The following is a 10,039-nucleotide window of genomic DNA, read 5'->3' as shown; positions in this document are numbered from 1 at the left end:
CATTCCTCCGATATTCAAAATCAAATTATTGATGTACATGACAAAAAGCAACATACCCAGCACTGATCCCTGGGGCACACCGCTGGTCACTGGCAACCAGTCCAAAAAAGCCACCCTCTACCTCCTGTACCTTCAAGCTGATTTTCTATCCAATTGGCTAGCTCTGCCGGATCCCATGTGATTTAACTTTACTAATCAGTTTTACTACCTGTCGAACCTTGTTGAACGCCTTGCTAAACTCCCATTAAACAATGTCTACCACTTTGCCTTCATCAATCTTCTTTCTCACCTGTTCAAAAAACTAAATCAAGTTATTGAGACACTAGTTCCCATGCACAAAGCCATGTTGACGATCCTTAATCAATCTTTGCCTTTCCAAATGCATGTAAGCCCTCAGAATTCCCTCCATCAACTTACCCACCACTGACGTTAGGCTAACTGGTCTGTAGTTCCCTTGGTTTTCATTACAGCAAACATTAAATAATGCCACTACATTAGCCAACCTCTAGAGCGATATTTATCCATCTGCTCACTGGGATAAGTATATTAATGACTTAGAGAAGCGAATAGATTATTATATGTCTAAATTTGCTGATGATACAAAAATAGATGGAAGACATTGAAATAATGAAGACATCAGGATGATATACAGGGGAACCTCAATTATCCGAACAAGATGGGCGGGCACTATTTCATTCAGATAATCGACTATTCGGTTAATCGATTAAATGCCTTTCCTGTGGGGCTCCGAGTTTTTAAAGACTGCTCTCCATTCAGGAGACTGCAGCAGGACAGCACACAAGACCCCAACCCCAACACAGCCTCCTCAAGCATCCAACATATTCTGCCAACACCACGCCCCGCCCCCCCCAACCCCATCCAACACCTCCTCCTGCCCCCAACCCCGTCCAACACAGCCCCCGCCCCCCCAACCCCGTCCAACACCTCCCCCTGCCCCCAGCCCCGTCCAACACTGCCCCTGCGCCCCCAGCCCCGTCCAACACTGACCCCGCCCCCAACCCCGTCCAACACTGACCCCGCCCCCAACGACCCTCCCATCCCCGTCCAACACTGCCCCCATCGCTCTCCGGGGCAGTTGGCCTGGACACCAACAATAAGACTGCTGCTGCTGCCTTTGTGGGGTAAGTCTCCAAATAGCACGCACACACAAAACTTCATACTGCAATTTTTTAACAGGTTCCACCTCTGCCCTGTACAGAACAATGTTGGTCAGATTATCTGGGAAAAACGGGGTGGTTTAGGCTACACCCCTGTGTAGAACTCCAGGGAAAGTGTGAGGAGAGAGAAAGGGCAGGAGGTCAGTCATTTGGAGACGGTGCCTGTGGAATCACTGTCAACAAAAGATGCGATCACTGCTGGAAACACGTCTTTGATGTAATGTTTCTATCGGGACCTCGAGATCTCCTTCGGATAATCCAATTTTCGGATAATTGGTATTTGGATAATCAAGGTTCCTCTGTAACTAAGTTGAATGTGTAGACAAAACATCCCACATGGAGTTTGGTGTATGAAACTGTAAGATCACTTTGGTTGGAAGAATGATAATACACTACTGTTTAAATGCAGAAAATCTCCAAAAAAAGTGGAGGAAAGCCATAACTTCACCATCCTTCACTGGACAGTCTAACTTCACTCTACATAGTGTTAGGTAAGGGGTAAATGTAGGGGTATGGGTGGGTTGCGCTTCAGCGGGGCGGTGTAGACTTGTTGGGCCGAAGGACCTGTTTCCACACTGTATGTAATCTAATCTAATCTAATCTAATCTAATTGAGCTCTGCTGTGAATTCCTGATGGAACAGGAAAATCGATGTTTCAGGCAAAAGCCCTTCATCAGGAATTAGATTAGATTAGATTACTTTACAGTGTGGAAACAGGCCCTTCGGCCCAACAAGTCCACACCGACCCGCCGAAGCACAACCCACCCATACATTTGCCCCTTACCTAACACTACGGGCAATTTAGCATGGCTAATTCACCTAACCTGCACATTTTTGGACTGTGGGAGGAAACCGGAGCACCCGGAGGAAACCCACGCAGACACAGGGAGAACGTGCAAATTCCACACAGACAGTCGCCTGAGGCGGGAACTGAACCCGGGTCTCTGGCGCTGTGAGGCAGCAGTGCTAACCACTGTGCCAGCATCTGCAGTCCTCACTTTGGCCTCACCGGGAATCCCTGTTATTAGTACCTTTTCTGGCAATTGTCCTTCAAAGGTACATAACTTCTCAACTTTTAACATCAAATATTGAGAGAATCGAATTTCGCTTAATATTGTAACCCCTTTACCTGATGCTCCAGACCAATGCCAGTAACTTTACCTTCGCAGGCATATGGTTTAAGAAGATTTGGCACTTCCTCCTTAACCACTTTCCGACCAGGCTGTACATTCTGGTGCAGCTTATTAGCCTCCACTGTACTTTCTGTTACCACTCCAACAAAATTCACTGACCTATCCTGTTTTCCTTCATCTGGCATCCCAGTGCTTTTTCTAACCCAATAACACTATTTTTATGTGACCTACTTTATTGCAGTGAAAACACCAGAACTTTTAAACTTCTTTTTCCCCTTCCTTTTTATCTAGTGGTAAGTTATCCTTATAATCTTCACTGAGACCTACCTTTCCCTTTCCACTTGAAGATTTCTCTTTTCCCCAATTCCTATCCCTCACGGACTGAAACTGATGTTGGAAGCCAAACTTTGAGTTGTGAACCTACTCAGAATCATCAGCTATTTCAGCTGGTAATCTGTTTTAACTCTCTGCTCTTTCACATGAGTTCTCACTACCACACCTAAAGATTCTGATGGTGTTTCCAGCAAATTTTAAATGCCTAACTATTGCTATAATTATCTCTCTTTTCCTCACAGAACGTCCAACTCCAGTTTACCTGTCACTTCCAGCAGCTTTTCCCCGGTCACCTTCTTCCACCCCCCAGAAAACTCTTAGAGACTGAAGGAGCCATTATTACAGTAAGCACTGTTTAATCTAACTGAATACAACAAACCACACTAACACCTACCACTTGCAGCCTTTGAGTCTAACAAGCCTAATCCCAAATTGGAACTACAGAACAAATCCTGCAAAGAGCCCCCAGTCTGTTATGGACCAGGCCAAACCCCCTCAAAACATTTCAAAAGGGTTGCCCAGAGCCTAACTTTTCTAGTTGTTTTAAGCAGGTGTAGAGTGGATATTCTGGGAGGGATACAGCTGTCCCAAGCACTCAGGTTTAAACAAAACAGAATTTATTTATACACAAACAAAAGAGAACAGACCATAGAATAACATAATGAAAACACAATTGACTCTATGGCAACTTAATAATGCTGTTCCAAATACTGGCAACATCCCCATAAACACCCCATGGGCAAAAAAAAGTCAAATCAAACACAGGTTCTTACAGGAGAGATGTCAGAGAAAGAGAGAGGATCAGCATGGAGCTGTTTCTTTGACCAGCTGTGTCAAAAACAGCCTGACTGCTAAAACCAAACAAACTAGAGAAAAGCTGAACTGGGAGAACAGGTTACTCCCCTTTCATTGTACAGCTTTTCAATTTTAACTGAAAGCCTTTTTCCTGAGGCAGAATCTATTAGTTATAATCAAATTGATCCTAAAACACACACAGACCAGACACATTGGAGCCTTTGCATTTATGACCCTCTCAGCCGAAAACTGAGGAGAGATTAGCCTTGTCAGAGCAGTAGCATCATCACATTGTTGATGAGGATTAGATGATGTGATCATTCTCGTTGAACCAGTCTTGGTGTTTCCTGGTTTTGTCACTGATGGTGTCCTCACAGCATGAGATGGTGGCTGTCGTCAGCTCTTTCCAGATTTCCTCCACTCCTTTAAAATGAACGTTTTGGAGACTTTGGTGAAAGTATTGTTGGAAGTTTGCCAATCTGCTCAGTTCTTGAAGTTTCTCAACGTTGACCTTTTTTTTAACTGTTTCATGATTTTCAGCTAATTCTGGTGGCATTTGATGGACATTGAGGACCAGATAAGCCTGTGTCTGTCCAGCAATCACATACATGGTCATCACTTTAATCAAGGGGACCTCCTCTTCTTCTCAGGAGATCAAACAATGACATCGTCGATCATGTGCCAGTGCTTTGATCATGAATGCATCCAAGAAGTCTCGAACTTGTCTTTTTGGTGGAACAGTGTAATGGTGATGACCCGCTGGTGTTCCACACACTTGCTGAGCAGGATCATCCCACTGGAATTGCAATTCCTAGCTTCCTCCTTTCTGATGGTTGGGCATCCTTTCCAACCCTGTGTTGAATTCTCCAAAAAGGAGGATAATTCTATCTTCCTTGGGGATGCTGGTGAGTATGATGCCCAGGGTGGAAGCCTACACCCTATTCTTTGGATTCATCTACAGCATTAAAGGTTGGAGCACAGGGAATCACGATCATTGCTTGTTGGTTCTTGGCAGATTGTAGATGACGAGTCATGAGGTGATCATTGATGCCAATGGGGAGCTCTGAGAGTTGGCTGACAAGTTTGTTCTTGACAGCAAACCCAAATCTATCTGTCTTGGGTTGATCATTGAGTTTTTCTGTCCGGGAAAAGGTATAACCACTACTTTCTTCCCTCAGCTGCCCTTTGCCTACTCTTTGAGCATTCTGCAGGGCAGTGATGTCAATGTTGAAGTGCCTGAGTTCACTTCCAACAAGGTCAATTCTTTGTTCTGGGCAATTGGTTTGCTCATTATCCATGATCATTTGTATATTACAGGTGCTGAGAATGAGTTTCACTTCAGTATTCAAACCAGAAAGAGATGAGTCACTGGCTCCAGTATTCCAGTCAGGTTGGTAACAGGGTAGACTATTTTAGGACCCTTTTTCTAACCCCTTAGCCATCTGGGCTGAGCAGATAGGATCCTGCAGTGTGCTGTTGTAAAGAAAATGCCCATCCCTATTTGAAGAGCAAAAATATTGAGTCAGACCCTACTGCTTACGTGCTGGTCCAAAGATAGGGACTTCCAGATCTCTCAATCCTGTCCCTGTCGCCTCTCACTGATCACTGCAGGGCTTGTGCTGTGTATGTGGGGGTGTTGAAATCCTCTAGGTTGATGCCATGTGAGGGACATTGGAATGCTGTTGCACACCAGCAGTCACTTTGACACACCTTGACACTTCCTGTGGCAAGGCAACCTCAATGACTGGGAATCCCCTGCTGCTTCAGCCTTCCTCCACCATCACTGTTGATTCTTCATGAGTTCTTTCAACTGTGAAGGAGGGCAACCCTATAAATAAGGGTGACATAGTGTGGACAGGCACAAGTACTCCAGAGGGGGAGTTTTTACAATCACCACCACTCTGGCTTCAATCAGGGACGGGAAATGTGATAGGGGTCGTGGTAAAGCAGTAGGCCAAGGGCTGAATGGAAAAATAGGGGATAGTAACCACTTGATAAAAATGGTGGATGGGAGTAAAGGGAGCCTGAAAGCTGATTAGGATTGACAGGACAGCTGAATAGAAGTGAAAGTGAAGGGTGGGGATGGTGGAGTCTTGACTTTCAAATGGAGACCGGGCCCAATGCTCAGGTGCAGGACCTGGATGGTTCGCCTTACTCAGCCAAACCTCAACTGCACAATGGCTGCCAGCACAATCACAGTGGGTGGAATAAATTTGTTTTCTTTTGTCTGAGGTGGTAGGATGCACTTGAGACTCATCTGAAGCCCTTCAATATTGAATTAATCAGGCATCTTTTCAATTCAAAGGCAGCATACATCTGCCATCACATTACAAATCTTGGCTACGAGCAATTGTGAACTTGTCATTGATTACGATAACTTCAATCCACACTAGAAGAAGAAGTGATCACAGATTAACTTAAAGGTGATATCTGTAATTGCTCATTTTGAAGTACATTCCAAAGATCTCATGGCTGCATGAGACACTGAGCTGCTGCCCTCTGCTGGATGGATGTGAGAGCACGGGCTCTTAAATTCAATGTTGTGTTTGGGTGGTTGAGTGGTGGGGCAGCAAGAAGGGAGTAATCCTAGTGCAGTTAGAAGATCCCAATGTTGTTTGATGGCATGGATTGTGCTGCATACATCTCTGCGTAGACACCCTCCATGCCATGGTGTACTACAGTCTGTGGTGATTCCTCATTTCTGCTTGGGATGATTTTCTGGAATCACATCACTGAGAAGCTGTTCTGTTTCTTTGTTTTTAGATTACTTACAGTGTGGAAACAGGCCCTTCGGCCCAACAAGTCCACACCGACCCGCTGAAACGCAACCCACCCAGATCCATTCCCCTACACCAAACACTACGGGCAATTTAGCATGGCCAATTCACCAAACCTGCACATTTTTGGATTGTGGGAGGAAACCGGAGCACCCGGAGGAAACCCACGCAGACACGGGGAGAATGTGCAAACTCCACACAGAGAGTCGCCCGAGGTGGGGATTGAACCCAGGTCTCTGGCGCTGTGAGACAGCAGTGCTAACTACTGTGCCACCGTGCTGCCCACTGTTATTCCCCAGATGCAATCAGTGCATCCAACTGGAATGGACCCAGCAATATCTTTGCTGTTGTACTCACACAACAACAGTGCAGAATAAGAGAGGAATTATAAAAGCATCAGCAAGCCCAGGAACAACAGTAACCTCCCAATGCTCCTGCACAGCCTCAAGAGGGAGAGGCCGCAGTGGAAAGTCCCCTCAGATTGTAGAGGAGAATAAGAAAAGGGAGAATTTATTATCCTCGCTGTTGCTTTCTTCAGATGACCCAAACATACTGCAGAGACAAAAAAACTGCAGATGCTGGAATCCAGGAGGCTAGAAGAGCACGGCAAGCCAGGCAGCATCAGGAGGTGGAAAAGTATGTTTATTTTGGGTGTAACCTTTCTTCAGTACTGGGTGTGAGTGTGAGGGGAGCTGCAGACAAAGGTCCAGGGGACGGCTGTGGGAGGAGGGTGCAGAGTGGTGAGGTAGGGTAGGTGAACACAGGTAAGATGGAGTCTGGATGAACAATGGAAGGAATTAATCCGACTGGTAGCTGGAAGGAAGGGTCGATCGGAGGAACAGGGTCTGGAAAGGCAGTCAGCGCATGGGTAGGAAAGTTATTTGAAATTGGAGAGCTCAATCATCTGGGCTGTAGGCTGCCCAGGCAGAAGATGAGGTGTTGTTCCTCCAATTTGTGGTCTGATTTGCTCTGGCAATGGAGGAGGCAAAGGATGGTCATGTCTGAAAGGGAGTGGGAAGGGGAATTAAAATGTTCGCTGACTGGGAGTTGAGGTCAGCCCCTGCAGACCTAGCTGAGATGCTCAGGGAAACGTGCCCTGAGTTTACATTTGGTCTCCCCTGATGTAGAGAAGACCAACATTCAGAGCACCACATACACTAAACTAGGTTGGTAAGCACAGACGAGGGTATCCCAGGAAACTGTTATGCCTCATTGGGTAGCACATTGGAAACCAAGCCCAACTATTCTCAGATATGTCACAAAAGATATCAGAAAATTGTTGAAGTATGTAATGTCCCCAGTTTATCTCACAGATAGATTCAAGTTAATCAAAGGATGGACCAATTTCTGAACTTAAATATGAACAATTGCCCATTACAAATAGATTCTAACCACATGTAAACAATTAAAAAATGTTAGCATGTAACTCTGTTTGTTCCTATTCTAATTCTTCTAAATGAATATTGCGTGCAATTCTGGTCTCCTTCCTATCAGAAGGATGTTGTGAAACTTGAAAGGGTTCAGAAAACATTTACAAAGATGTTGCCAGGGTTGGAGGATTTCAGCTTCAGGGAGAGGTTGAATAGGCTGGGACTGTTTTCCCTGAAGCGTGGGAGGCTGAGGGGTGACCTTATAGAGGTTTATAAAATCATGAGGGGCATGGATAGGATAAATAGACAAAGTCTTTTCCCTGGGGTCGGGGAGTCCAGAATGAGAGGACATCGTTTCAGGGTGAGAGGGGAAAAATATAAAAGGGACCTAAAGATCAACTTTTTCACACAAAGGGTTGTGCATGTATGGAATGAGCTGCCAAAGGAAGTGGTAGAGGCTGGCATAATTGCAGCATTTAAAAGGCATCTGGGTGGGTATATGAATAGGAAGGGTTTAGAGGGATACGGGCCAAGTGCTGGCAAATGGTTAGGTTAGGATATCTGGTCAGCATGGACAACTTGGACCAAAGGATCTGTTTCCATGCTGTACATCTCTATGACACTGTGACTCTAAAACGCTCCGCTGATATCCACAGACAGATAATTTAAAAGCCTTCATGTGATAACTAAATCAGCATAGAAAATATAGGTGCAGATGTAGGCCCTTCAGCCCATTCAGCCTGCTCTGTCATTCAATGAGGCCATCACCGCTGATCAGATAATCTCAATTTCCAGTCTTTGAAACTGTTTCTGTTGCATTGCTATCTTATTCATAAAGAGCTGAGAATGAATGATTAAGTGAATGTGGATTTGTAAATGCATACAGAAAGTCAGTAGCCAAATTGCCTACATTGACTGATTGTCACTATGCTGCCATTTTTTTCATATCAGGGCTGGTTTGCTGGGAGAAACCTAGCGGCTTCTCAGGTCACAACGAAATACCTTCTGTGGGTGGATGAGGATTTTTTATTCACTGAAGAAACAAAGCTTGAAAAGTTGGTAGATGTTGGAAAAATGTGGTAAGGGATTTGTTATGTCTCCAGAATTTGAAATAATCACACTTTAAACATAAAATGTTGGTGATTCATTGAGCACATTTCTCCGTGCTGATTGATACTGATTTCTCCTGCACCGTAGCAATGAATATGGTGGCTCAGTGGTTAGCACTGCTGCCTCACAGCACCAGGAACCTGGGTTCAATTCCTGCTTCAGGCAATTATTTGTGTAGAGTTTGCACATTCTCCCCGTGTCTGTGTGGGTTTCTTCCCACATTCCAAAGATGTGCAGGTTAGGTGAATTGGCCATGCTATAATTGCCTGTCGTGTTAGATGCATTAGTTAGGGGGAATGGGTCTGGGTGGGTTGCTCTTTGGCGGGTCGGTGTGGACTTGTTGGGCCGAAGAGCCTGTTTCCACAGTGTAGGGAATCTAATTTACTTCTGTGGTTGAGTGGGGGTTGTGGCGCAACGATGATGTCACAGGGCTAATAGTTCAGAGGGAAAAGCAAACTATTGTGGATATGGAGAATGGACATAGAAACAGAAAATGCTGGAGAAACCCAGCAGCTTGGGCAGCATCCATAAAGAAAGGAATGGAGAAATAAAGATGTTCCATCTGAGTATCTTTCCAAAGCCTTGTGAACAGCAGGCTTTGCTGCAAATTCCACATAACTTTTCCTTGGAATTTCTCCAGCACTTTCTATAGAATCCCTGTACTATTGCATTTCCAATGGTTAATCCACTTTACGTACAAATCCCTGGACAGGATGAGCAATTTAGCACTGCCATCCACCTCACCTGCACCTCTAGAGGAAACCGGAACTCCAGGAGGAAACCAATGCAGACTCGGGGAGAATGTGCAAACATCACACGGACAGTTGCACGGGGCCGGAACCGTACCCAGGTCCCTGGTGCTGTGAGGCAATGACACTAAGCACTGAGCCACTATGATGCCCCAATATTTTTAAATTCTGTTAATAACCCAATGCTTCAGGCTAATACGGTGAGTACTTGGGTTCACATCTTACCATGACAGCTGGTGGAATTTAAATTCAGTGAATAAGTCTGGAATATGAAATAGTGGTGGTAACCATGACAACGATCATCAATTGTTGTAAAGACCCAACAGGTTCACAAATGCCCTTTTGGGAATGAAATCTGCCATTCTTACCTACGCGTGAGTCTAGACTTTGAACATGTGGTTGACCCTTAACTGTCCTCTGAAATAGTCTAGCATTTTATAGAAATTAGGGACGAGTAACAAATGCTCGTCCTGCCAGTGACACCTACATCCCACGAAAGAATTAAAGAAAAATGTACACATTAAATAAACAAGATATTTATATTATCTGAGGGAAGCATTGAGACTTTGGTATTACCAATTCAATAGAGACTAG

The sequence above is a fragment of the Chiloscyllium plagiosum genome, unplaced genomic scaffold (assembly GCF_037043375.1).
Source record: "Chiloscyllium plagiosum isolate Xiang-an unplaced genomic scaffold, Cpla_swu_hap1 HiC_scaffold_32, whole genome shotgun sequence".
NCBI lineage: Eukaryota > Metazoa > Chordata > Chondrichthyes > Orectolobiformes > Hemiscylliidae > Chiloscyllium > Chiloscyllium plagiosum.
This window is presented reverse-complemented; position numbering follows the sequence as displayed.